The sequence below is a fragment of the Chrysemys picta genome, chromosome 7 (assembly GCF_011386835.1).
Source record: "Chrysemys picta bellii isolate R12L10 chromosome 7, ASM1138683v2, whole genome shotgun sequence".
Lineage (NCBI taxonomy): Eukaryota > Metazoa > Chordata > Testudines > Emydidae > Chrysemys > Chrysemys picta.
The window spans coordinates 92327757-92354880 of NC_088797.1; positions in this window are offsets into that span (position 1 = coordinate 92327757).

Consider the following 27124-nt stretch of genomic DNA (forward strand, 5'->3'; position numbering starts at 1 on the left):
TTTAAATTATTATAAACAATGTACAACCCCCTCTTCCCTCCCCCCCCCAATAAGATTTGGAGCCTGCTTTTTGTTTGGATAAGCATCCCAAAGTTTATATCTTAATCCAAAACTTCTCTAAACTAGTCAGTTTGCAAAATGTAAGTAGAAATTTCATGACAACAGTCATGATTGTCTGATTACATTAATCCCTTGTTCTCAAATCCGCTGTGGAGGGGGTTGATTTTTGGTGCAGTTTGTTTGTTTGTTTGTTTGTTTGTTTGTTTGTTTGTTTGTTTGTTTGTTTGTTTGTTTGTTTGTTTGTTTTGTTTTGTTTTGTTTTTTAATTGGGGAACAGAAAATCAATTTGTTTGATTCACACTGTTAGTGACTTGATGCCCCACTTTCCCGGGAGAATTCTGAGTTTCAGTGGTCCATTACAGAAATTTGGAGCCTGAAAATGACACCTGAATGACCCATTCTGCTCTCAGCATCTCCCCTCACTCCTCCTCTGCAGCAAGAGGGCCTAGTTGTGGTCTCAGGGAAACCTTTCTCCCCAACCTACTGCGGATAGTGGCAAGAGTAAGCAGCCAGCAACGGCACCACCACTGGAGCTCAAGCAGCTGTGCCAGCACCAGTGCAACACCAGTACTAGGCCTGCATGTGTAAGGCTCACCTAGCAGAGATAGCAGCATTAGCCTAGGAGGCAAGTGGAGGGAATGAGTATGAGGAATGGATTCCCCGCTGGGGTGGAGAAAATATCAGGCTCCCCGCAAGAGGAGGAGGTGAAAATGACCGACACTGACTGAAGAGGGAGGAGGGGAGAGGAGAGGCTCCAGGGCCATATTGGAGAACCTGCCCCCCAACAGGGAAAGAGGTGGTGAATCTGATTTGTGGTCATGCATGCATTATTTCAAAACAAATTTAAGTGGATCATAATATAACTCTTTACTTGACATAGAAATAAAATTCCCTGCCACCTAGTAGTACCATCTCCTTAAAGCTGAAACAGTACATTTTGAGGATTTATTAACCATCTGTTTAGATTAATATCTCTTCCATTTGATACTGTTATGAGCTGGGTGAAACCTTGTTATGGGTTTAGTTAAAATCTCATTGAGATTGACAGCTATGAACTCACACTTCAGTTAACATAACTGGAAGGTTAAGCCCCCCCACCTAAGACAAAAGGAGTATGTGAACTTTTGCTGAGTATTGTTTTGCATGGGGAGAGGGGGCGGAGGCAGAACAGACAAAGTGGGAAAGATGGTGAGAGAGAGCCTGAAGCAGCAGCTGAAAGTATGATGGCTGACCCTGGAAAAGGTTTTTGGGTTGGGGTGCCAGCTGAAAAGAGTTCTTGGTGCTATAAGCAAAAGAAGCTGTTTCCTGCTATTTATTTGATTCCTTCTGTGTTCAGGGATACAGGACTTTGTATGTTCTTTGTCAATAAACAAAACAGCATCAAAGAAATACCTGACTATACCAATTTCTCCTTCTAACTGGAACAATCAGCTAGACTCTACATTTTTGGCTAGCTTCTCAATTCAAAAGCAATATCATGCTTACGAGTATTTGACAGCTACAGTACAATTATCTTGATTGCCCAAAACTTAAAAAGAAGAATGTTGTTGGGATTTGTATGCCTCTGTGCCAAGAAATATCCAAATACAGGGAAGGGTCTTTGATGTTATGCTTGGTATAGTTACTGAGATTATTTCAAACATTGTAGGAGTTCATAATTCATTGTATTCATTACCTAGATTTATGGTGGGGTGAAAAAAATAGAACAGTGGAATTGTTTACTTTTGTATTTCAATTAGGAATAGATGTGAAGTTTTATACTTGTATTATAATATAAACATGGGGAAATATTAACAATTTAACTTTTCCATGTAGCAATTCAAGGGCTAGATCCAAATCTGTAATGAGCAGAATTTGAGGCTGCTCTAAATTACACTTGGCTGCAACAACCCCCCAAAGGACTGTTCTGCAGGCAAGAATTGCCAGAGGAGCTTTATCCTGCCCACTTTGGCTGGCCTCTCCCATTGCACCCCTTATGCTAGGGATGACATAGGGGTCGTATAGATCCAGCTCCATGCCACCTGGAAATTCCATATCCTGGGAGAATCCTCCAAAACTGGGTTAAGATGGCATTCTTCCACTGCCTTTATGCTGAATAAATGTGAGGCATACGGGGCCGCTCTAGCTATAGGCAAACTAGGCAACTGCCTTGGGCGGCAGAAGCAGCCAGGCCATACTTGAGTGACATTGTGACCCTGCACACCAGGTCGCAACGCCACTCACTAAAATTTGGCCCACTTGCCTGACATCATGCCGGAGGGGGTGACTGGTCCAAACCAGTTATTCATGCTGTGACCTGGTGCTTGGCTTTCCAACTTATACCAAACCACAGAACTATCAGAAGGCTCAATTGTTCCCCCCAGAAGGATGCATTCCCTGGCTGAGAACCTCTGTCCTAGGAGTTAGGTGAAGGGCAGCACACTGAAGTTTTGCCTAGGAGGGCAGACTGTCTTGAGTGGTCTCTGGAGGCATGTGGGATGGACGGGGGGCAGTATCAAGGCTTACAAATGTTGCTCTGTTGAATTGTTGCAGGATATTTTAATATAATCTTTTTATGATAGGATGCAATAAATGAAGCCCTTCATGTAAAGTATTGCCCAGGTGGGTATGGAGAAACAGTAGCCTCTCTCTAGTTAACAGTGTGATTAATTTTCCATTATAAAGCCATTGTTGGTCTCACTCTAATATCCATAAGAAATCAAATATGGGGTTCATGTCATCTGTGTCCAAGTTAGTATTTTCCTATCAGATTTGAAGGAAATTGGACTGGGGTTTATAAATTATGTGACACTAAATACAGGTGTGAAATCCTGACCTATATTGTGCCCTTGACATCATTGTGTCTGGATTTCACCCCAGGTCTTCATCAGAGTCCAACACCTTCTAGAATTTTTCCTCTACTATGTAGGTGCAGAGATGGAAGGAGATATAAAATTGCTTACTGGTCTCATCTAGTTGAAATCTGGTGCTCAGAACTAAAGTCAAATTGATTAAATTATAATTTTAAAAGTTAATATTTTAAATAATAATGTTAAATGGCATATCAGCTTCAATGGGCCTAAAACAGGCCACCAAATGACTAACAAAGACCCAAACTTTTGCTTAGAATAAAAAGTATGTCTACACCCGTCAAGACCTCTTCATATAACTGTTTATTAGGTAGGTTGTTGATGACGAATAGAGGCTTGGGTTTTTTTTAACCAAAACTAAAGCTAATCAGGCAAACTGCTTGTCTGTAAAATAAGTCAGATAAAAAAAGAAGTGTACATCACAAAATATTTTTCTGATGTTTTTATGCCAAATCCTAGCTTTAGAATAGAAAGTCGGTAACAATTAAAATTATTTGATTCAGCTAGCAGAGATGTGCTTCACAGAACAAAATTTCTGCAATGTTACATTTTAAGTTACTTAATGCTGAATTAGGAACTTCAGATTCACGCATTGAGCTATGACCTCTTTTGTAAGGCATTCAGGGGCTTTGATGAACCATCCCAAGTTCAGTATGGTGCTAATGGGCTTTACAAAGTTTGTTCAACCATTGGCTCAGCTACAGTGCTCCACTTGCTATCACACACAAGAAGGCAGATAGATGCAGGGCTCTCCTCTTGTGGACCTTGCAAGGCAATGGACATGATGAACCTCATAAGGCACTGCAGGGTTGATTCACTTTCCCAGCACTGGTTGGGCTGATGAGCCTACTAAAGTACTCCATGTACCCGTGCATTTACCCAGACACTTGAGATACCAATGTGGCTCTGGTTACTTATGGGGCTGATAGGGCACCTGTTGCATGAGATACTGATTCATCGTTAGGTGACTGGAGTACTTATCTCAGGAGGGATGCAGGAATTTAACTTTATGAACTTTTAAAACCACCTAAGTTCACAACGTGAAAACATAGCATTTACATGAGAAGAACAAAGCCTAATGACCAAGCATTGCAATCAGTAGCAGAGACTTGGGCATATATAATAACACCTATAAACTAAAGCTCTATGTTGTCCCTTTTTGATACTCCACCCATGAAGGCGGGATTGGAGGCTGAAGACTCCACGTTTTCAAAGGTTTGAGTTCCTTGTTAGTGTAACAAACTTTGAAAGTCTTGACTTTTTAATGAGTACATTTTTGTAAGGATTAAAACTCCTAAATTACTAATATGTATACTCAACTGCACCTCAGTTTAATAGTTTGGTACATGCTATATATTGCATTGAAATCACATACAAAAGTATAGCTCCAGTTGGGCTTTAAATGCCCAGAGTGCAGACTCCAACAGCAATAGTGCTGTACAGTGTGAATGGTCTTGTTATAGGGTATCTTTAAATAACATGCGGAACTTTCCCTTTGCATACATGTTCTGCATCTGTGTGCTAACTTTCTGGTAGCACACTACATGGTACAAAAGCAGATGCTGCAGATTCAAGGGAAGCTGATACTGTAGACTAAGTTCTGTTCTGTTCTTGGCTTCTGCATAAGACAGGAAGAAAAGCACAGAGAATATCTTACTGTGAGTAGCAGGCCAGGATTTCTCTGCATCACTTAACGGGCTGATAAGAATGAGAGATGGCTAAGGTATTGATCCAATCATTATATCCCCCTGGGGACATGGGACTTGTAATCTGTTCTGACCTCATTGATACCAGTGTGAATCTAGAATAACTCTACTGAAGTCAATGGAGCCATACCAACATAAAACTGGTGTGAGCTCAGAATCATACTCATTATTTCTAGTTGGCCTTCGTGTTCACTGATAGCAACAAGCACTAGTAGGGAGCATCATGCACCATTCTTGTTTACATGATTAGCATTTTCTCTCCTCTGACTCACTGCCCCAGTCAGTGAAGGATTTTGCCCTGTATTTCAGGGGAAAGCTAAGGGAGGAGAGGGAGTTCTGAAAAATATATTCCGGTATCCTGTGCTGTACAGAATGAAATAATTTCTTGTCGCTACGAAAAACTGGTTTTAGTTATTAAACTGCCACTGGACTCATCGTTGTTTTTGTGGATACAGACTAATACGGCTACCCCTCTGATACTTGGTTTTATTTTACAGATCTTGATCTGTTGTGCTTTAGTGTTTGAATTTCTGCTCAATCCCCTATTTGGCTTTAAGATCCTTTTCTTTTTGACTAGATTTCTGCTCCAATAGAACAATATTTCAACATTTTTGTTATGAATTACAATTATGGGTCTATAACTTTATATTGTAATATCAACATTAACAGTAAGGCACTCAATAATTTTATGTGGTATACACAAGGTTTGCTTGTATCCAGTATACACAACCATGCCTTTTGCATGATGAAATCAATGGGTAATCAATGTGAAAAGGGGAACCCATGTAGAACTTGTTAAAGACCCAATCCTGCTTCTGCTGAAATCAATGGGAACAAGATTAAACCCTAAGTGTATATTTCTCTTGACACAGTTACACATTAAAATGAAGCACAATTCTGTAGAGAGTGACCAACTTATCTGCCAATATAATGTAGAAAACAATGCGATATACAGATCACATCTATTACCCACCTTTCTTAAAAAACAAATGAGTGGCCCAACCTTGGAACCCTTACATGCATTGGTGAACACTTAACCAGATGCATAGTCTGATTTAAAGTCAATGGAGCAAATGCTCACCTGAACACATGCTCATGAACATATGAGTTCTATAATCAGGCCATAACAATGTGATTTTAAACAGCAATCTCAGAACAGATGAATGCACAGCAAAGTGCAAAATGTTACAAAAGGAAAGTTGGGGAACAGGTGCTGTCAGTAGAAAAGGTGAGCAGGGGATGGAGGCTTGGCATCTTGAGACTTATTATTATCTTTGGAGCATTTGCACTTCACCAGAAACAATAAATCATCTAGGAATTTTATGACTTTCCAACTAAGTTCAGCTATAACTACTCCTACCAGAACTAATGTAGTTTCAAATTGTAGTGTCAACACTAAATTCTACCACCTTTGGCACCTTTATAGTTAGCTGAAAAAAGGAAAAAACCTATTCCATTTTAATTCACAAGAAATTAAACAACTAGGAAAGGCTATTCCTCAGTGAACCAAACCTGCAAATATTCATAGGCTTAATTTTTATGGGATATCAATGGGACTGCTCCTTGATTAAAATTAAGCATGTGTGTAAAGTACTTGTAGATTAGAGCCTTAGATTTTAACAGTATTGCCAACCCCAAGTGTTCAAAAGTTGAGAGTCAGGCCTCCAATATCATGAGCTTGGTTTAAAATCATGATTTTCTAAAAGAAATAAGATATTCAATTTGGGTTCTCATTATTTGCCATCTGGCTTTTGAGTGTATTTTTGGAGGCAAAGATAAATCACGTTTTCAACTTTTCTCTGCATTCAGGAGGGCTAGAACCCTACTTTTTAAATGAAAACTGAGATTCAGGTCTCAGGAGCCCAAGGGGGTTAAGAAAAATACCAAATATCAGGAGACTGGGGACTAGAACTGTGTCTTCCTATGTGGTTTATTTAGTGCCGTGCACAACAGGACTCTAAACCTGAGCAGTACTATGATAAAAATAAACAATCATCTTTATTAGTAAAGCATTTAAAAATACTCCTGCAAAAAAAGACATTCATACTACTGGCGTATTTCAAAGGGAACATGAAAGAATCTTTTTACATGTAAGAACTGGAATCTTCAGATATTAATCAAGGAAATTAATTGATTAATCAAGGAAATTGATTAATATCTGAAGATTAGGGAAATTGATTAATATCTGAAGATTAGGGAAAAACAGAATTGCTTTTCAGGCAACAGCTAGGTGCCACTACAACCTCACTGTCTCATTGTTGTTTAGCACCTAACTGTGTTAATCTTGTCATTCAGCTCATTAAAACAGAGGCTCTCTGCACTGAGAGAGCACACAAGAACTGGAGAAAATGCACAATTTCTGTCGCACTGCATGACCCAAGTAGTATTTAGTGGCAATTTCTGAGTCTAAAGGGTTTAGGTGCAGTAAAAACCTTTTTTTTTTTTTAAAGCCCACTGAAAAGTAAGGGTGAATGCAAAAATATACAAAAATGGAAATGGATACTAAATATATACACTAAATAGGCTTGGAAAGATGAAATAGATCAAAGGTTCCAGACAGTAAGTGCTGAAATGCACTCCTGTGCAGAGGGCCAGAACATGGCCTATGCGTCACTTAAATTCCACTTAAGCTCTTAAACGAAGGATTCCAGCAAACAGAACCTGCTCTTGCCTTGTTTTTCCTGTTATGGTACATAATGAAAGATTCATAAATATTTCAACCCTTTGACCGCAGTAAGGGAAAGCCAACACTGCATTTCAATCCTATGATGGCAAAGGAGAGGATTTGGAAAGCATGCAGATTAGAGGACTATTGAATAAGTGATGCAGAGTGATCACTGGAAATTGTTTTTCCTTTCTCTTAGCTCCTGCACTCTCTGTGAGGACAAATGAGAAGTGCATCCAGACAGCTCACAGATCCACTGGCCCATCCCATCCCTAGTTTTGTGTCAGATTATTCTCTGTAAAAACAAAAAATAAACAAAAATGAAATATTTCATCTCTGTCCAGTCTCACTGACTAAATAAGGGAGAGCCATGGGACTTCCAGATCTTGGTGTGTAGTGATTTATGAGTTGTTTAAACAACAACCATGATCATCATCATTCTCCCCATTCCAGATCTGCTTTGGATAACAAATAATTATTGTGTAATTCTTTCTCCCGACTATTCATTGCCTCCCAGACTCTGCATAACAAAACAATTGTATTTGTCAAGTTTCTAATATATTATTTTCAAAAGTTGACTCTTGCTTAGAGTCCTACCAGGATTGCTCAAAGTCTCAAAGAATGTTGTAAAACAATTCTAGAGTAAATATTCCATTACATCCTGATTCTCTAACATTTTTGTGGTGGCAGAGAACAGCTTCTGTGAAGGGGGCTGCTCCCTGCAGGCCCACAACTAGTGGTTAGTGAATGGCCATAAATTAAAGGCAGCAAAAGCTCAGGAACCACAAGTAAGAGACACAAATAAATAAATAAAACGTGAAGTACATCACTGTTTTTGTTTCTGCCAGGAGTGGAAGAGAACTAGGCATTTGATTTATGACTTCAAATTACAATGGGCCAGGTCCTTGAATGTATGGTAGGGGAAGTCCTCTGTTCTGGGGGAATCCCAGCAGGCATTGACCCTGGAATGCTCCTGAAGGTGAGGTTCTACTGCAGTTTCCTCTCAGTAGTTGCAATCTCAGACTACATAAAGCCAGTACCAAGGGCAAGAAGTGACGGCTGCTCACCCCCTCCCAAGGGAAAGAGGAAAACTCAGTATGGTTTTCCTTCTGGAGTTTCCTTTGACATATATTTTGAGGAGTGGTGATTGCCCCCCCGAAGAAGTGGGGTCTGACATCCTAGCTGCATGAATTTGCCTCTGCGCTGCCTCCATGGCCCCCAACTTTCCCTGAGTCCTGGCAGGCTCTGGTAGAGCAGCGCTGACAGGACTTCCTTTCCTGCAGGCATTGACCTCTGCCCCTGCCACACTGCCAAAATGTGAGGTTCCATTAAAGGGAAGTACTTCTCAGGAGCTACACACTCAGGCCATATGAGCTTCTGAGAACATTCCGCCTGGGTTGGAGTGAAAACAATGTACATCTCCTGAACCCTATACCCACCGCTCCCTCTGTGCTTACCCAAACCACAAGTTACTTACCATTAGGAAATCAAATGCTGGCACAGAATTTTAAAAAGCTTGCTTTTATTTGCAAATGTTTCCAGTGACTTTACAAGCGTATTCATTATTCATACCTATTTGCACTTTATTTCTCACATTGGAAAGATTGTCAGGTCACCTCTTTCTCTAATGATGAAGCTCCACAGGCTCCAAGAAGTATTATTCATAAGTAGAAATTAGAGATATTGGTGTCATCAGTGCCTTGAACTGTACATGGAAACCATTTGACATTATGGTAGTGAGTGGGGGGGGAAATAAAGGCACTCCATGAATGGCACTGTCTGTGCTTACCTCTTAAATCTGGATAAGGTACTATAACAAATAGAAGTGGGTGAAGTATGAATTGAAATGGATTTTTAAATAGTTCAATTTAAAAGTTTGAGAAACCATTAATTTCTCTTCTACAGACTAAGTAAACATCAAGGATAAACTGGAAATGCAAGGTATTGTATAAAAAATTCCTAATTTGGGGTGGGGGATTGTCTCTTAAAAGTACAGTTATCATTTTTGCATTTTAAAATTCATAATACTGAAAGCTAATGAGCAGTTTTCAGATATTCTGGATTTAATCAGTGAGAAACCAGTTCAAATCCCTTCAATGCCCAATGTGTATTCTGATCTAGTCTTTGTATTTGTTCCCTTCTTTGCAAACTAAGGCCTGGTCCACACTAACCCCCCACTTCGAACTAAGGTACGCAAATTCAGCTACGTTAATAATGTAGCTGAATTCGAAGTACCTTAGTTCGAACTTACCGCGGGTCCAGACGCGGCAGGCAGGCTCCCCCGTCGATGTCGCGTACTCCTCTCACCGAGCTGGAGTACCGGCGTCGACGGCGAGCACTTCCGGGATCGATCCCAGAACATCGATTGCTTACTGCCTGACCCGGAGGTAAGTGTAGACCTACCCTAAAAGGCTTTACAAAATGTCTATGTGATATGTTCAAGTAATAAATTAGCCAGGCCATGCATCAGCCTTACTTTGTCTACAATCTATATTAACCTACCTTAAAATATTTTACATGGCAAACCTCAATGCATGTTAGCTAAAGAATGAAGTGCCCAATTGGGGCTAGATTGGACCACTTTTACTTACATCGAGTACCTTAGCTCCTGGAGTAGAGCCTTATTCATATTGAATAATACCTCCACAACAGTAAGGACGGCAGAACCTATCCCTTCATTAACACGCCACTGCCTAGTCTAGCCTAGACATTTTACTATGTACAATTTTAGACTTCAGCAAATGTGCACTGTTTTGGAAGTGAATGTAATATACGTTACCACTGCTTGATGATATAAAGTTCATATGAGAGAGGGGGATATGGATTAGAGGGAAAGTTTGCCTGCAGAAGCCCAAACTGTTACAGTAGATATTTTTCCCCCTGTAAAACAATCCTCCCTCCTTTATCTCCTACCCAACACTGTGTTTGTATAAACAGCAGGTAACAAAGCGTCAAACTTTTTGTAGTTTTAAATCCACACATTTCTTTTTATTGCCTTTTAAAATATTGTTCCTTTTAAAATGTCCAAGATGAAAGTTACAAATCATTTAAAAAAAAAACTCCACACAATTGAATTAAGTCCAGTTAAAAAATAGTGGATGTGAAAGCTTTGTGTTTGCTAAGTGGACTAGCCTTTCATCTTCCAGCTGCAGTCTTACTACTCATTGTTTGTTGCTACCAAAGCAGTAAATGTTGTTTGTCCTCAGTGGAAAACCTAGGACTGTGAATCTTTGAAGTGTTTTCTGTTACTTATTGTCACCTACTGTTCCTGTCAGCAAACTGAGATAAAGCTGATGGACTCAAGGTGTCTGGTCTAATTCCTTTATTGACACATAGTCTTGTCTTCAAACACTTGTGTAAATGAATAAGTGTCGAGATAGTAATGTGTCAGTAATAGCCTGCCAGATAAGTGCCATTGTTTATGTACTGATCCTTGCTTCCTAAGGTCCTAACAACCCCAAAATCTTACAAATTAGCACCTCACTGAGATCAAAGATTTTTCTTTCTGCAATTACTTATTTGTACTGCTGAGCAAATGAGACTCCTTTAAACTGTCTCTTCCCAGCTCAAATCTTACTGTTGCATAGAACAAATGGTGAAATTATGTCTACTATTTAGGAAGAAGTGATACCAAAGCATAATTTTTTTCTGTAATTAGCTATGCAAGTTGCATTAAAAACAAAAGGGACCTCTTAAATATCAGTTTTCCTTCCTTCCTTCTATTTTAAGCATGGCGGAAAGAAAAGTTCTGTAATTGCTCTTAATAATGAACCTCTGTGATCCTTGAAAATAACAGTGGTATTGCTATATATGGAGACAGACATACTTCCAAACCCTTCAATTTCCTATAGTATTCCTAGCTCAACAGATTTAGTCTGATAAACACTGTTATCTAACTTCAGCTTGTCATGCCCAAAGTTCTTTATTCTTACACACATCCCCTTTCTTTTTTTCCTGTGTGTTCCAAAAGCCCTATGAGACCATAAATGATCAGAATTCCTAAATATTTGGTGGGGAGGAAAAAAGTTTTGTCTTATAGGATGGAGCTAACATTCCATCATGCAATACTGTTCATTTTGCTCTTTGCCCCCATAAGCTTATGATGAAAGAGGTAAATAACTGCTTGAACCTTATGACTGCAAATATATTAGTCTAATTACAATTTTAAAAGATCATAGTCACTAAAGTGCTTTATTAGCATGAATGAGGGAATTTGCTTGGTGTTCCCAGAGGGACATTTTGAAATGCTAATGACTGATCATGTGCAAGACAACGTGCCAAAACCAAAATAGGAGCAGTTAAAATAACTATTACCATTCCCCCGTAAAACGTGACTTGTCTGGAATGGTATACACATACGTAAAGACATCTTTCAACTTGTCAGTCTCTTTTGCTTGATCCATATATTTTACACACTAGAGGACATTTATGATCTTTCTTTTATCTTATTGTGTTCAGTTGTGTGCAAAACAAATTTAGTAAACCCAATAAAATTGAAGGAAAATTTAATTCAATATATTGGAAGGGTATGTGATATGCAAAGGATATGTGCTAGAACTGAAATATCCAATTCATCCACTGAATTCACTACCTAAATAACATTGGGTCCTGTGTTGAAATCCAAACTACTGGTACTTGGGAAAATCTCATATTTGGTGTTTTATTGCCTGAAGAAAAGACCTGTAAAATACATCATCTTGAGCTGTAACATTCACACCTCTGTCATAGTATCACATATACACACACTCACCTACCAATGAGAAGTATGTCTTTATTTTGTGGAGGAGAAGGCATTAAAAACAGTGACGATAATAACCTATTCCTTTATACAGTATCTGTTTTCGGTAATACTAGTGCTAACAATTTTTCAGGAAACTAGTTCGTAGGAGTTACAATGAGGCATGGATAAGCAGCATGCAGAATGTGCTATGTGACTATATGTTCTTTTTGCGGATACAGACTAACATGGCTGCTACTCTGAAACCTGTTGTAGCTGTGTTGGTCCCAGCATATTAGAGAACAAGGTGGGTGAGTTAAAGGCTTTGCTTGGACCAACTTCTGTTGGTGAGAGAGACAAGCTTTCGTGATTACACAGAGTTCTTCTTCAGGTCAATTATGTGACTATAAACCGTGCTATATACAAAGCATTATGGCCAAACTGAAGTTAGCATAATTTCCCTAGGCAGTGGTTCTTGAATGTGCTGTGAACATTTGCTTTCTAAATAATTCCTTTCATATCCTACCATAGCTAAGGAAACTGGCATACAGCACATGTACAGTTCTACTGGCACAAGTGTTTCAGTGTCAGTGCCACCTTCTTATTAGTTGGTCCACTAGCACTAATGGTAACCTCTTCCATCATAGGTATCTCCATTTTTTCACCCCTCCCCCACTCTGGTTTTTAATCACGTCTTGCCTTCAAAGAATGCAGTATGAGCTATAGCACAAGCTATATGACGTATCTTTCTGTCAATGTACCTACCTGCTTTCATTAGCTATAAAACTGTCCTGGTAGCTAAAGATGAAATTGGAAAGATTTGCCATCACCAAATACACATGGCTTTCCATAAGCACTGGATTCTTTTTGTGTAATTTTTTTCAATGTATTTACTTTCCCCTTTTAGAAGGTCATACAATATATTTTTTTCTCAGTCTATTTTTCTGTTCAAATTTTAGGATTCATCAGCAGGAAGTAACAGGGTCAGTAGAGTAAAATCTTGCAAATCCCAAGAGCCTCCTCCTCACTTCAATAGGAAATCCCATAAGACTCACAAGATCTTGTTCTGGCATTCATGGCATCTTGCTGGATTTTGAGTGGCCAGCACTAGCTATATTAGTAGCTCTGTAGGACTTCTGTTAACAGGTAAAGCAAATACAGCAACACTTTTGCTGAGACTAAACGTCCATTTTTCTAAAACGCACTTTTATTTTCTGTGTGCTTAAGATGTCTCTATGGTAACTTTGCTCTCATTGCAAATCGTGCAGTAGCAGTGAAACAGAATTACTGCCAAATGTGGCTAGAATATCTCAAATATATCCTGCATTGTTCTTTGGCTATGAATCTGTAACTGCAGTCAATGTGGTTTGTGTTGTTGTAAAATGGTCAAAATGAAATCTGTGTTCAATGTGCCTAACTTCCAAAGCAACACCACCAAATATTTTTTTTTCTCGTTTTAAGGTTATGAAATGACTTCAGGGAATCACTGTAGCAAATTGTGAGTGATGATGCATGAAATGAAAACCTCCTGCCCAGTGGAAAGAGACTATTGTAAAGATTGTGTTGTTCTCCTTGCTGCATGTTATATAAACAAACATACTTAAAAGATTTAGCTCAGGTCTCATAGACAGTTATACATCTCAAGACCAAAATGCAAAGAAAATACTTTGGGGGATTTGTACTATTTTCCCCTATGTTCCTTTTTACATGCAAATAAATAGATGGCCTATGGGGAAAAGAGTAATCTACTTCATTAATTCCCCCCTCCTTCCTTCCTTTATATTATTGTTAAAAATAACATTTAGAACTTGATAAATGTCTTAAACCATGTTTTCATTTATTTTAAATGAGAAAATCTTTCCCCCTTGACCCGTAGAAGCAGAGTTGCCTGCCTCACTTTCTCATACCCACTGAAATGGCTGCTTACCATATAAGGAAATCAGATTTAGCTGGAGAGGCTCTGAAACAAGGTATGCCTTTAATTAAGGGCTTGTCTACATATTGGAGTAATGCACACTACCGGGATGTGATGTCTATAGTGCACTAATGGATTGCGCATTGATTGAGCCAAGTAGGCAAGGCTATTGTGCACTAAAGGTTAAAGCACACTACTAGGGAATTTTTAGTGTGCCCCAGCAGGGCCTGCATAAACTAACTATTGCACAAAATATTAGTGAGCTTTAGACTTCACACCCCCCATAGCATGCATGCATTACCCCACCATGTAGACAAGCACTAAGTTAAGTGCCATCAAGATTAATAAGGATAACTGCAGGCAATTCATGGTTATTTATTTGTTTTGAAAATGCACCTAATGCTTATGCCAATCTCTAATTATTAGTGATTAGCATGAGACATTCAGTGGGAGGAGATTATCCCATGCCTGCCTTCTCTGGCCTTTTGCAACTTCCTCTAAAGCATCTGGTACTGGCTGCGGTAGGACGCAGAATATTGGACTAGATGAACCATGGGTCTGATCCCATATGGCAATTTCTGTGTTCCTATGTACCCTATTTTTCTACCTAGAATACTGGAACGTAGACCCTGATCTGCAAAGATGTTTAGGTGCCTAATTCCCACTGATTTCAATGGCAGTTAGGCATTTAAATACCTTTGAAGATCTAGGCTAGTCTCCCACCATAATTTCCTCTAGAACAGTGGTTCTCAAAGCCGGTACGCCGCTTGTTCAGGGAAAGCCCCTGGTGGGCCGGGCCGGTTTGTTTACCTGCCTTGTCCGCAGGTTCAGCCGATCGCGACTCCCACTGGCCGCGGTTCGCTGCTCCAGATCAACAGGGGCTGCGGGAAGTGGCACGGGCCGAGCGATATGCTGGCCGCCGCTTCCCGCCACCCCCATTGGCCTGGTGCGGCAAACAGTGGCCAGTGGGAGCTGCGGTTGGCCAAACCTGCGGACGCGGCAGGAAACAAATCGGCCCTGCCCGCCAGGGGCTTTCCCTGAACAAGCGGTGGACCGGTTTTGAGAACCACTGCTCTAGAAACTTTTCACAATGTGATGCACTCCTAAAACTAATTATGGACATCTTTTTTCTCAGATACATATCCTTTGACCCAAACAGTGAAAACCTTAGCACTGATGAACTAGCTAGTATATCTATCTGTCCATTTCTGATATACAAATCACCATGCTATCTAGAAATTATATAGATAGTTAAGGAAAACAACATTTACCATTAATTGATATTTATACAGTACCATGAGTGTAGATGGTACTAAAAAAAAGAAAAAGAAAAAGTAAAAACAGTTTCTGTGAGAGCATCATATTGCTCCACCTATCCTTTGTTTGCCCCACTTTCTTAAATGGGAATATTTGTCTGTCTCATAAATATATTTCTGGGTTACATTCTGCAGCCACCTTTATTAAGAGAAGGCTCTTGCAAACAGAGCGGTCATATATTAAGCTCTACATGACAAGGTTCAGGCACAGTAATCTTTGTTGGCAGGCAGTTTCACAATGGCGGGTCTTCCATTGAATACACACTGTCCTCAGCTGCTGAGAGCTTCATCATTAAGCCATAGGATTCTCAATAAATGCAGTTTTTATGGTGGCCTCTGGAAGAGCTGGGATTTAATTAAAGATTAAAACCAGAACTGTGGAGTTCTAGGGCACTGTGCTTTTGTCAGTTTGTCTTATCGAAGTGGAGGGCTGCTGCATGTTGAACTCACTGGAGCTTCCATGTGGCATTAACCTCAGAAACCCAGTGTAAATGACCTGAAAATTTGTATATAGTACCAAACAGTAAGACATTTGTGGAGCTTCACCAGTTAATGTTTCATAAGTAGACAAAAGTTAGCAAATTTTTCTATACTACCTACATTAGCACCACTTTTAAAGTGAAATCCATCAGAATGCACTTCTGTATGAAAAACTGAAAATCGGTTCAGGTCAAATTCTGCTTCATTGGATGTAAGACAAAAGAGTGATTTCCCCTTTGAACTCAGTCCCTAAGAAACAATTGATTGAAAATGGTTAAATCATTAAGTAAAATGATTAAGTATTTATATTTTGTCACTGTTGCATTCTGCAGTGTCTAGCATGTATGGATGATCTCAGAACAATCCATTATCTGATTTCAGGCCACAGTAATCAGCAAGTAGAACACCAGATGTGAGATTTTTCTATTTAATGTCCTGCTTCTTTTGAAGTGTGAGATTAATGACCATATCAGATTGTTGACTTTACAGAGGCTTTCGTCAGAGCTAATGTCATTGTGAGATACTTTGATACCAGGAGGATGATACTCATGTCTGATGAAATCTACCAATACACAAAGATAGATTGAACATACTTCTGTGTTATTAATCTGTACAAACAATAAGAAAATGTTTACTCAGCAGGTTATAGTTTTACTTTAGCTATCAGCTTTTTGAAGTAACTGAATTAACCTACTTAACATAGTTACTGATATCTCAGAAGCACACTGAAAGGGCAAATAAGAAATGTTTCGTGTATTGAACTGTTAGCAAAAAATATCAGCTATGAAATTTGTTTTCTCTCATATATGTAAACAATGGCACAAGGGTAGAAAGAATCTGAATAGGCTCTTTTTCTAAAGTGAATTTAATGCCCCTGAAAGTTGATCCATTAGAAAATAAAGTGTTCTGTTTATCCACCGAACAGGCACAACATCTATTAGTACTTCTATAGTGTTTTTCATCTTCAAAGCACTTTACAAACAGTAACTCATTAACACTCAAGTGAGAAAGGTAAGCAACTGGCACATGAATACTGACAGGTGAGCTTATCCACACTGCCCTGACAATGTTCCTTAACCATGATCTGGAGAGGGGTAAAGGTGGTATTTTTTATGTTTTATTCCGAATGGGTTAATAAGCAAGTGTGGGGAAAAGGAACAGAAAAACCCACAAAGTTTGAGAGTTGTTGAAACTGCCAGTCATAGTGATTGTGATTAGACTTGTCTATTATTCCAAATATAACTTTAATTGTATGTATTGCATTTCTCCTTATGAGACTGGTAACCTGGATTTTAAATGGGGAGGAAAGCAAACTTTAACTGACCAAGTAATAGTTGAATTTAGTAGTGAGAGAGAGCTCTGGCCCCAGTCTGGCCACTAGAACTGTGGAGTCCTTAACCACCAGCCTCTATGCCAAGGTTGCTCACAAAGGACCTTAATCTAGCAAAGCACTTGACCACATGCTTATCTTTACAGTCATGATTATTCCCTGTGACTTTGATGGGACTATTTACCTGCTGAAAGCTAAGAACACCCTTAAGCACTTTGTTGGATGGGGGCCAAAGAGCCTCTTTATCTGCTGCCAGAGTCCCTAAGCACCACTGAATATGTCAAGGATGTTCACAGGGGAGTGGAGAATAAAGTCACCACTCTGTCCCCAGTGTGCCTGGTGCCTCTGGCATCCTTGGGGTAACTTAAAACTTTTCCCTCATATTTATATTTTTCTTCATAGTGAGGGCCTTCACTCATATGGGCTTATTAAGTCCTTTATGGAGCTATAATTGTATGTGTTGGACTTTCATCAACATAAGGGTTTTATTTTGTTTGGTGCAGAGTATTTACATTTGTTCAGTTAACTGCTTCATGTTTTTATATCAAAACTGATGTCTGTATAAATGTGCACGGGGTGTATGTATATATGTATGTATGTATGTATGTATCTATCTATCTATCTAGATAGATAGATAGATAGATATACACCCTCAAGGATTGCACTCACAACCCTGGGTTTAGCAGGCCAATGCTAATAGCAGGCACAGGGTGTATGTATATATCTATCTATCTATCTATTTATAGATAGATAGATAGATATAGAGATATACACCCTCAAGGATTGCACTCACAACCCTGGGTTTAGCAGGCCAATGCTCAAACCACTATATAAGTAAATAAATAAATGTGTGTATTTATTTATATATATAGGAGGGGGAGGGATAGCTCAGTGGTTTGAGCATTGGCTTGCTAAACTCCAGGTTGTGAGTTCAATTCTTGAGAGGACCACTTAGGGATCTGGGGCAAAATCAGTACTTGGTCCTGCTAGTGAAGGTAGGGGGCTGGACTCGATAACCTTTCAGAGTCCCTTTCAGCTCTATGAGATAGATAGGTGTGTGTGTATATTATATACACACATACCTATCTCATATATATATATATATATATATATATATATACACACACACAGAGAGACATCAGTAATGATATAAGTGTGTATTTATACACCGAGACAACTTAATAGTTTTCTAAATTAGATTCCAGTGGTTTAGCAGGCAACCTTGGGGTTCATAATGTGTGTTTTTTCTTTTTTGTTTTGGTTTTGAAAATATATTTAACATTATTTTCTTAGGTTTCAGAGTAGCAGCCGTGTTAGTCTGTATCCGCAAAAAGAAGAACAGGAGTACTTTTGGCACCTTAGAGACTAACAAATTTATTAGAGCATAAGCTTTCGTGGACTACAGCCCACTGCATCCGAAGAAGTGGGCTGTAGTCCACGAAAGCTTATGCTCTAATAAATTTGTTAGTCTCTAAGGTGCCACAAGTACTCCTGTTCTTCTTTTTATTATTTTCTTACTGGCTTAAGGAGATATTTTCCTCATTTTTAGAAATCTCTATTATGCCTTCAAAGCACAGACAAAAATGACAATTTTAAGAATACTTTTTGCTAGAAATTCCCATGGAAAAGCAGTACAAGAAGAGCAACATCTGTACTTCATTGTTACCATCATACTGTATGGCTCTACAAGTAGTTTGAATAACAGATGAGATTCCAGTGACTATGGAGCCAGTCTTATTAGAAATTATGGCCAGACCCTGGACTGTGCTTGCTGCAGCTTGGGGCACGAAGGTGAAATGAGGGGCAAAACCACCTTTGCACACCCCAATCTCAGAGTGACCAGCACTGATCCAGTCCCTAAAGATGACTCAGCTTTACATTGGTAGCCAAGTAATCATTATTCCTGTAAGGGTTGAAGTGTTGAATCCATAACACTATGGACTTCACCCTACTCATTTTGACCTAGTGGCAAAATTCCCAGGTGAAATCCTGGCTACACCAAAGTCAGTACCAAAATTACCATTGACTTCAATGGGTCTAGGATTTCACCCCCAGGAGCTGAACCCACATACTGAATTTTACAGCAGAATTTACTGTCTTTCCCACTTCAATATTGCTTTTAGAAGATATCAGAACATTTTCTGGTCTAATGCAATTCCAGTGGAATAAAGCCAAAGCATAATATGAAAAAATTACGAGTTCTGTGACAACCTGAGATTAGACTAGCCAATTTTTCTAAGACCCCCTCATAACAATTAAAACAAATATTAGTATCAGTATTTGGTACATGATAAAAAAATATATAACCCTTCCCTCCAATGAGAACAATTTGGCCAATTATTTAATTTTATTTCATAAATAAGAAAGTTTCTTATAAATGTATCTGTGACTCAAAAAATACTTTCATTCCTCATTCCAAGGGGATTAGTATTATCCCAAAAATTCTTATAAGGAACTTACAATAAGAAGGTGGGAAAGAGGGGAACAGATAAAAGATAAGAGGGCACAGAGAGTTGTTGGGAAGTCAGGTTTCTAAATGGATAAAAGTAATACATCATGTAAAAGGTATATCATTACATATCATTACTTATCTCTGTATCACAGTTTTCAGATTTATAAAAACTGAAGGTCATGGGTGCTGACTCCGTGGGTGTTCTGGGGCTGGAGCACCCACAGGAAAAAAATAGTGTGTGCTCAGCACCCACCGGTAGCCCTGTAGATCAGCGCCTCCCCTTCCTCCCAGCGCCTCCCATCGGCCCGCGGCCCCACTGATCAGCTCTTCCCTTTCCCTCCCAGCGCCTCCCGCCCACCAGGATCAGCTGTTTAGCAGCCTGCAGGAGGCGTTGGGGGGAGGGGGAGGGAGGAGGAGCGGGGGCGGGAAGAGGCAAGGCTGGGGTGGGGGTTTGGGGGAAGGGGGAAGTGGGAGAAGGGATTGAGCACCCCCTGAGAACTGAGGAAGTCGGCGCCTATGAGTCTGATCCTCATTTACACTAAGGCCATTCCATCACTCTGGCAGGTAAAGTGGTCTTCAAGTGGGTATAAATTGCATTTCAAATACCATGTCAAAAAAGGCATCATATTGACAATGTACAGTGCACAGCATTCAAACCATTCCAATTTTGTCTTTGTAATAGGATAACATTACTACAATATTACCCACACTTTTCTTTTTACATTTATATCCACTTCAAGGTCCCATTACTTTGCTAGATCAGCCAAAGGAAACTTAATGTGGTATATCCAGCCCTGTATGTGCACAATTGTGGTGTACTAAGAAGAAATAAGTGTATATAATATAAGTGCTACATTTTGACATGTCGTTTTCACTTCTTTAAATTATAGCTTCATAGTTATCAATCACCTGCTAAGGGACACTCTCTTTCACACTCCTGCATCTTCCTGTCTGCTGGTCATGTCAGAAGGTCACAAAGCAGGAGCATGGAGATTTATGAGGTTTTATGTAGCACACGAAAGCTCTGAATAAGTTTGAACAGTCCTGCTGGGACATTTCATTCCACGGAAAGTATGAGGGAGAGGATGCGAGCGTGTGAATCAGTTGCCTTTATAGCAATTGCTGAACTGAAAAACACTCCAGGCTACATAATTGTGATCTCTGTGATTGAGGATAAATTAAAGTTCTGTGTGGGGAAGTAACTTAGGGATATTTTTTTTAAAGAAACCCTAGGAAAAAATCAGCCTATTCATATGCTAGGTAAATTTTGTGTGCCAGATAACTTACTGCCTTTCATTTAAAGAGATCGTGTGTGAGCTAATGCCTTTATAGAAAAATGGCCCCAATGGAAATACTTCTGAGATGACAGCCTGAGAAACTATACGTCATGCCATGCCATCAGGATTTCACTTTGAGTATTGCCTTTGCTGTTACTTGTGTTCTTATCCTACTCCACCTGTAATCAGTTTAGCCACTAGTTCAGTGAAAATGGTATTGGGCTCACAGCATTATAGATTTAACTCTGCTATCTTTACTCATATGAATAGCCCTCACTCAAATGAGATATCCCATTTAAATCAATTAATGTGACTTACAAGTGTGAGAAAGGGTTATTGGAGTAGGCTTTATGATTTTAGACCCCATCTTCCCAGTTTACTGGGCTTGCATGAAGTCTCATTGAAGTAATGCAGTGAATTGCAAAATCAGGGCCTCTAAGACAAGTCAAATAAAGCTAAATAAAAACACAGCAACTTTTATCTTCATACAGTTTGAATAGCTTGAATGTAAATTCATTCTTTAAAGGCAGGCTTAGATTAAATCAGAAAATATACTGTAATGTTTTAAAGGTTTCCCATTAAAAATTTGGATGGAATGCAAAGTTAAAAAGTGCCAAATCCTTCACTTTGCTACCGCTCTGTATTTATGTATCTGTTGATCCACTATGGTTTACAGAGTTATCACACTACGCAGGCATGTTCATGCTAAGTGTCTGATAACCAGGCTGGACTATTTAAAGAAGAGCATGCCTATACTTTTCTAACTGTCACTTTTTCTTAAGTAGTAAAGAGCAAAGAATTTGGAGAAAGGCTTTCTCCCTGGAATGTGGTCTGTTAAAGGGGATTAAATGTTACTTTCTCCAGGTTTAGATGAAAATATTTTAGGCTTTTTTGTTTTGTTTGTATTTGCATATTCTTATGATGTATAGCTTGTAAAGTTCCATTCTTAGATAATGATTTTCTCAAGATTGTTGGAAGCACAAAATCTTCTTCTGCCGGAAGTGGCAACTAAATCAAAAAGACTTTTTTGGTGCAAAGTTAAAATAATGTTTTTTATTATACAAAGAGTAAGTGTGCAGTAAGTTCCATAAACCTATACTCAAACGATTCATTGTTCAGCATCCGATACAGTGCAACCCTGATCTTGTCAGCTTCTAGGCACTAGCACAATGCAAATGTTAAATAATAATAATTTGGTACCGTGGACAAGGAAACTGCCAGAGCCAGGCTGTCACCTGATGAAGCAAAGCAAAGTAAATTCAGAAGAATACGAACTTTTATATTAGTGCCTCACAATATAAAGTCCTTAGTAATGGAGAAATTACTAAATATCATTTTAAGAGGTCGACATTTCCTAACAATCAGATGGTGCATCAGTTGTTAAAGTGTCTGATGTGTAAGGTGTCCATGGCTACTCACCTCATTTCCCTTCCTCCTCTCCTGGGCCCTAGAAAATGACTATTTTCTCCCTGAGGTGGGGCAATTTCCACCTAGCTCACTAACAAGCAACTAGGAGCAGTCTTAAAGGGCTAATGCAACATATAGAAAAAAATCCTGGTGAAACCCCTGAAATGGAATTGTCAGCCAGGAGAGGTACTATGAAACTGGAAACTCTCCCCACAGGGCAATTGAACTGGTATCTCTTCAATGTTTCTCGGAATGAAACACTCCCATTGACTTCAGTGGCATTGGATCAAGTCCTTATTGAACAGTGACCACATGAAGGGGGAGTGTGGAATTGGGAGTTTCTTTCACAGTCAGAAACATCATAGGCAGAACCAGATAGCAGACAGAAAAGGAATTGGCTGCCCATCTACGTAAGAGATTCAGACAATTACAAAAGCTGGCCACAAATCTATTTGACAGGAGGATTTTATTCTTTTTAGCATGGACCCAGGGATTTTCAGGGCTTTAGACGGCTTGCAGAATGCAGAAACAGACATTCTTTTTTCTGAATTGAGCTTCTATAGTAAATTAGAACATCTGAGCTGTTATGGGATTGAGAGCTCAATAAAGGCTTTAAAAAAACACCATTTCTTGGGGAATGAAGGAAAAACAAGCCCTATGGTCTTGAAATTCAAAGTGTCATCTTATATTAAAACAGGAAGTATGATAACAGTAGCCATTCTTGCACTAGTTCATAGCAGTGTTTGGATACAGTTAAAGGAAAAGTTTGTGAGAGCCTTCCATGGCAAATCAAAATGTTCCAAAGAAATGAAAAGCTTTGAAGAGACCACCTACCATAAACACTATTCCCAAAGACTGCACCATTCAAAGAGTAAATGATAAACAGATGAATTTGCAAACTGATATTTTTACAGCACAGTGTTGTAACTTTAACTTTCTTCCTGTGTTGAAGAAATATGCTTTCTAAAATATCTTTGGAACTGTTTAGGATTAACAATCAGTAAATTCGTTTATATAAAACCCAATGCAATTTTGATCCAATGATCAGACACTTAGTGGTCATTAATTTGCTGCTAACCCAATCTTCTGTTTACCACATTATAACTGTTTTATTTTTGCTGACCACTGGTTTTTGCTTATATTAACATTGCCAGAGTACACACATGATTTTTCACAACTTTTGAAGATCTGTACAACATATACTGAAAAATGACCTTTCCAGTCATATTACAAAAATTAGTAGAGAAGTAAAAACATCAATAATGTAAGTTTCAGTATAATTGAAATTCAGGATCAAAGTTCATACTATGCTTGAAGGAAAGGAAGCATATTGAGAAACATTTAATCAGTCTTGTATAAACCATTTCTACCTCCTCTACCTGCATCTTTCTTCTACCAGGAGCTCCATCTACCATTACTGGCTTCTGGTATGAAGGCCTCATAGGTATCATAGGTGGTTTCTGGGATTTGTAGTTCTGTTGAGCATGAGATGTCACAGGTCAGTGAGCTTCATCTTAAAGAGAAATGGCTGGACATAGTCATAGGAAAAGCAGTACTATTTAAGAGAGAGAGTTGTAACCAGAAACAAACATGGGCAAAACACCCAGTTACAGATTTAAATAAGAAACACAAGGAAGCTGTGCAAGCTGGAGCTTGTCTGCTCTTAGGCCAAACTCCGGCTTTACAGGCACAAAAATGGTTTCTGAAGAGCTGCCTCATCATGAGAGGCTGGGACTCTGATGTATAGTACATAAAGTGCGCATTTATTATGGCACTTGCATACTACAGTGATATGTAGTATTTGAGTATGTGTTTCATATACACAATACTTATTTACTTAGGGTTTTTATTGCAATAGGTGTGTGCATAGAGGTCCCCACTATTCACTGTTTAATGTGATAACTATAAAAATAATGTTTATTAGAGGGTTGATTGTTTAAAGGTCAAGTTAAACAAACCCAGTTAACTTAGTCCTTATTTGTAAATTTAGCGCTGCCTACCACATATTATTATGTCCCGCACTAGTGGGGGAGGGCAAAACTGGTGGCTCCCCTTTCTCTCTATGTGTGCATAAAGTGGGGAGAAGGCCAGTGTTCCCACAAAGGCCCCTGTTGCGGATGAAGCCTGAGGTGGCAACCCACTGAAAAAGCAACAGGGAGAGGAATCAGAGTTGTGCTCCCCCTCCTTAACAAAAAAAGGGGCCAGCGAGGAAAGTGAGACCTGTATTTCCAGAATACAGAAACTGTGGGGAATCTGGGGAATTAGGAGAAGCATACGTGTATTGGAGTCTTGGCAAAGTAGACTGCACTTGTACCTCCAAAACATAGAAGAGTGTTTTCCAGGATTTAGATTTAATTGGATCCCAAACCGGGATCACCTTATGCAGTGATCCACGTCCTTCACCTTCTCTGACTCCTCCGCTGCCCTTCCTCCCTCCTCCCCCAAAAAAGGTTAGTTGGTAGCTGCATTCAAGAGCAGGCCTAATTCTAACTTCCTTCTATCGCATCTATCTGTACAAGGTCAAATTTAATGAGGAATCTGGAGTGCTGCTTTGAAAATGCCAGCAATAAAACTTTGCACACTAATCATTTCAATATCCTATTAAAATATCAAAGTAATATACACAGAGAAATATTATAGCTGAACTGAAAAACAAATACAATTTGAATGAATTTTACAAGCTCTCAGATCTTTGCATGAATGCTAGAGCCAGCTTAAAAAAAACAAGATATGGATCATGTCACAGCCCAAAAAAAGACACCCCAAGACCATTGTGAGAAATAACAGGCTTAGCAAGAAAACTACTTGTAATGCACAAGAGACTGATATGCCAAAGGGCTGAAATGAAGGAAAGTTGGGGCTGAGTTCCCTGCCTTTGCTGGAGTTCACGCCCTTTCTTGATACTGCTAAATCATCCCTTGGGCTCATAAATATGCTTCTGGAGAGTAAACATTTGCCTTTGATTGCACAGAGTGCCACATTATTTGGGAAACAAAAAAAGGCCTCAGGGAAGGGTCGCCCCCCACCCCACAAGACACACCCAACCAGGATCAAATTACACAAGTTCAGTATAGTCACTGGCAAAAAGCATTTTTTGTTTAAATGGGAATATAAATTAGTAGAAACCCCAGTCTCTCACTTATTCAGCCTGCCGAACACACAGTTCTGGAACTGGATTTATTCTAGGTAGCCTTGGTTTAGCACAAGCTAAGACAAAACATTTGGTGAGAGCGTTTATAAAAACACTGGCAGCACATCACTAGAAATTTAAATAAAATCATCCAATCAAGCTAGAATCATGCTGTACTATAGTTAGAAGATGTTTGTCTGTCACTTTGTCACAGAGTGTTAGGGTTCCCTCCTGCATGTAGGGAGGCTTTGTTCAGGGCACTAAGACCCAGATCTTTAAAGGTATTTAAGTGGCCAACTTCAGTGTAAGTTAGGCACCTTAATACCTTTGAAGAACTGGACCTAAAACCCAGTGTATGGTCAGGCTACTGGACTCAGGGCCGGCTCCAGGCACCAGCCCACCAAGCTTGTGCTTGGGGCGGCACCTGGAGGGGGGCGGCGCGGCGCTCCGGCTCCGGCCGCCTGAGGGAGCGGAGCCGCAGTGGGCTCGCCGCCCTCCCCTGGCGCTCTGGCCGCCGGGGAGAGCGGGGCCACGACTGGGCTCGCCGCCCTCCCTGCGGCGCTCCGGCCGCCGGGGAGAGCGGAGCCCCGGCCGGGCTCTCCGCACTCCCCCCAGCACTCTGGCCGCCGGGAAGAGCGGAGCCTCGGCCGGGCTCTCCGCCCTCCTCCCGGGGCTCCGGCCATCAGCGGAGCCATGGCTGGCTCACCACGCTCCCCCCCGGCGCTCCAGCCGCCAGCGGAGCCGCGGCAGGCTCGCCGCCCTCCCCCCCGGCGCTCCAGCGGTTGGGGAGAGCAGCCCGCAGCCGGGCTCGGCACCCTCCCCTGCCGCGCTGTGGGGGTGGGGGCGGTGGGGCGGCTGGAGGCTTTTTTGCCTGGGGCGGCAAAAAAGCCAGAGCCGGCCCTGACAGGACTATAATGCAGACCCTCTGCAGCTCTTACTCAGCTCATTCGCTGAGACAGGGCCACTGTCATTCCAGACTCCATATAGTATGTGTGTGGGTGGGGGGGTGGGGGGTTGGAGGAGGTGGTTGGGCTCTTTTGGGCCACCTGCAACCTCTGCGAGCCTCTTCTGGGCTTCCATAGATTTCCATCGCAAAGCTTCCTCTGACCTGACATACAGTCCCACAATTGCTCTTAAATGCTGCAGAGGGCTTTGCACTGGATCTCTGTACTTTGGATGAAGCTCAGATGCTGAATTAATAATATCTTCATACATACCTATATTATAACAACTCTTCATCCAAATACACATGTACCTACCTGTATATAAAAAATGCTACAGCTGCTTGTGGTGTAACCCTGCATAACAATACTGTCCCCAAAAATCTCTATTTGTCTCTATTAGTCTTGTGCCAACATTCATGCAAAAAGTACCCATAGATCCTGTGTTCTTACTTATAAATATCCAAACCTCACCTAAAACCTGCATGCCTACCTGTGTATTTTACATGTATATACTTATACTTGCCTATAAAAATCCCTGTACAAACCAAAGATGATAAAACCTTTTCAAAATATATATTAATTCTTTTCCAGCAATACATTTATAATGTGATTAGTTTTACCAGTTTTCTAAAGCTGGCATCTGAGAACACATTTCACATATAGAGATAGCCAAGTTAGGAGAAAGAACAGTTCAGCCATATCATGTGGGATTGTATCTATACAATCAACTATATTTGGAATTGGTTACTTGTTTAAATAATCAAATTAAGTTATGACACAATTAGTGCTAACTTGATCTGTCCTTCGCCAATCAACTAGAGTTCATAAAACCATTCATGGCAGCTCTAAATTGACTGATGAGGACCAAGTTAACTG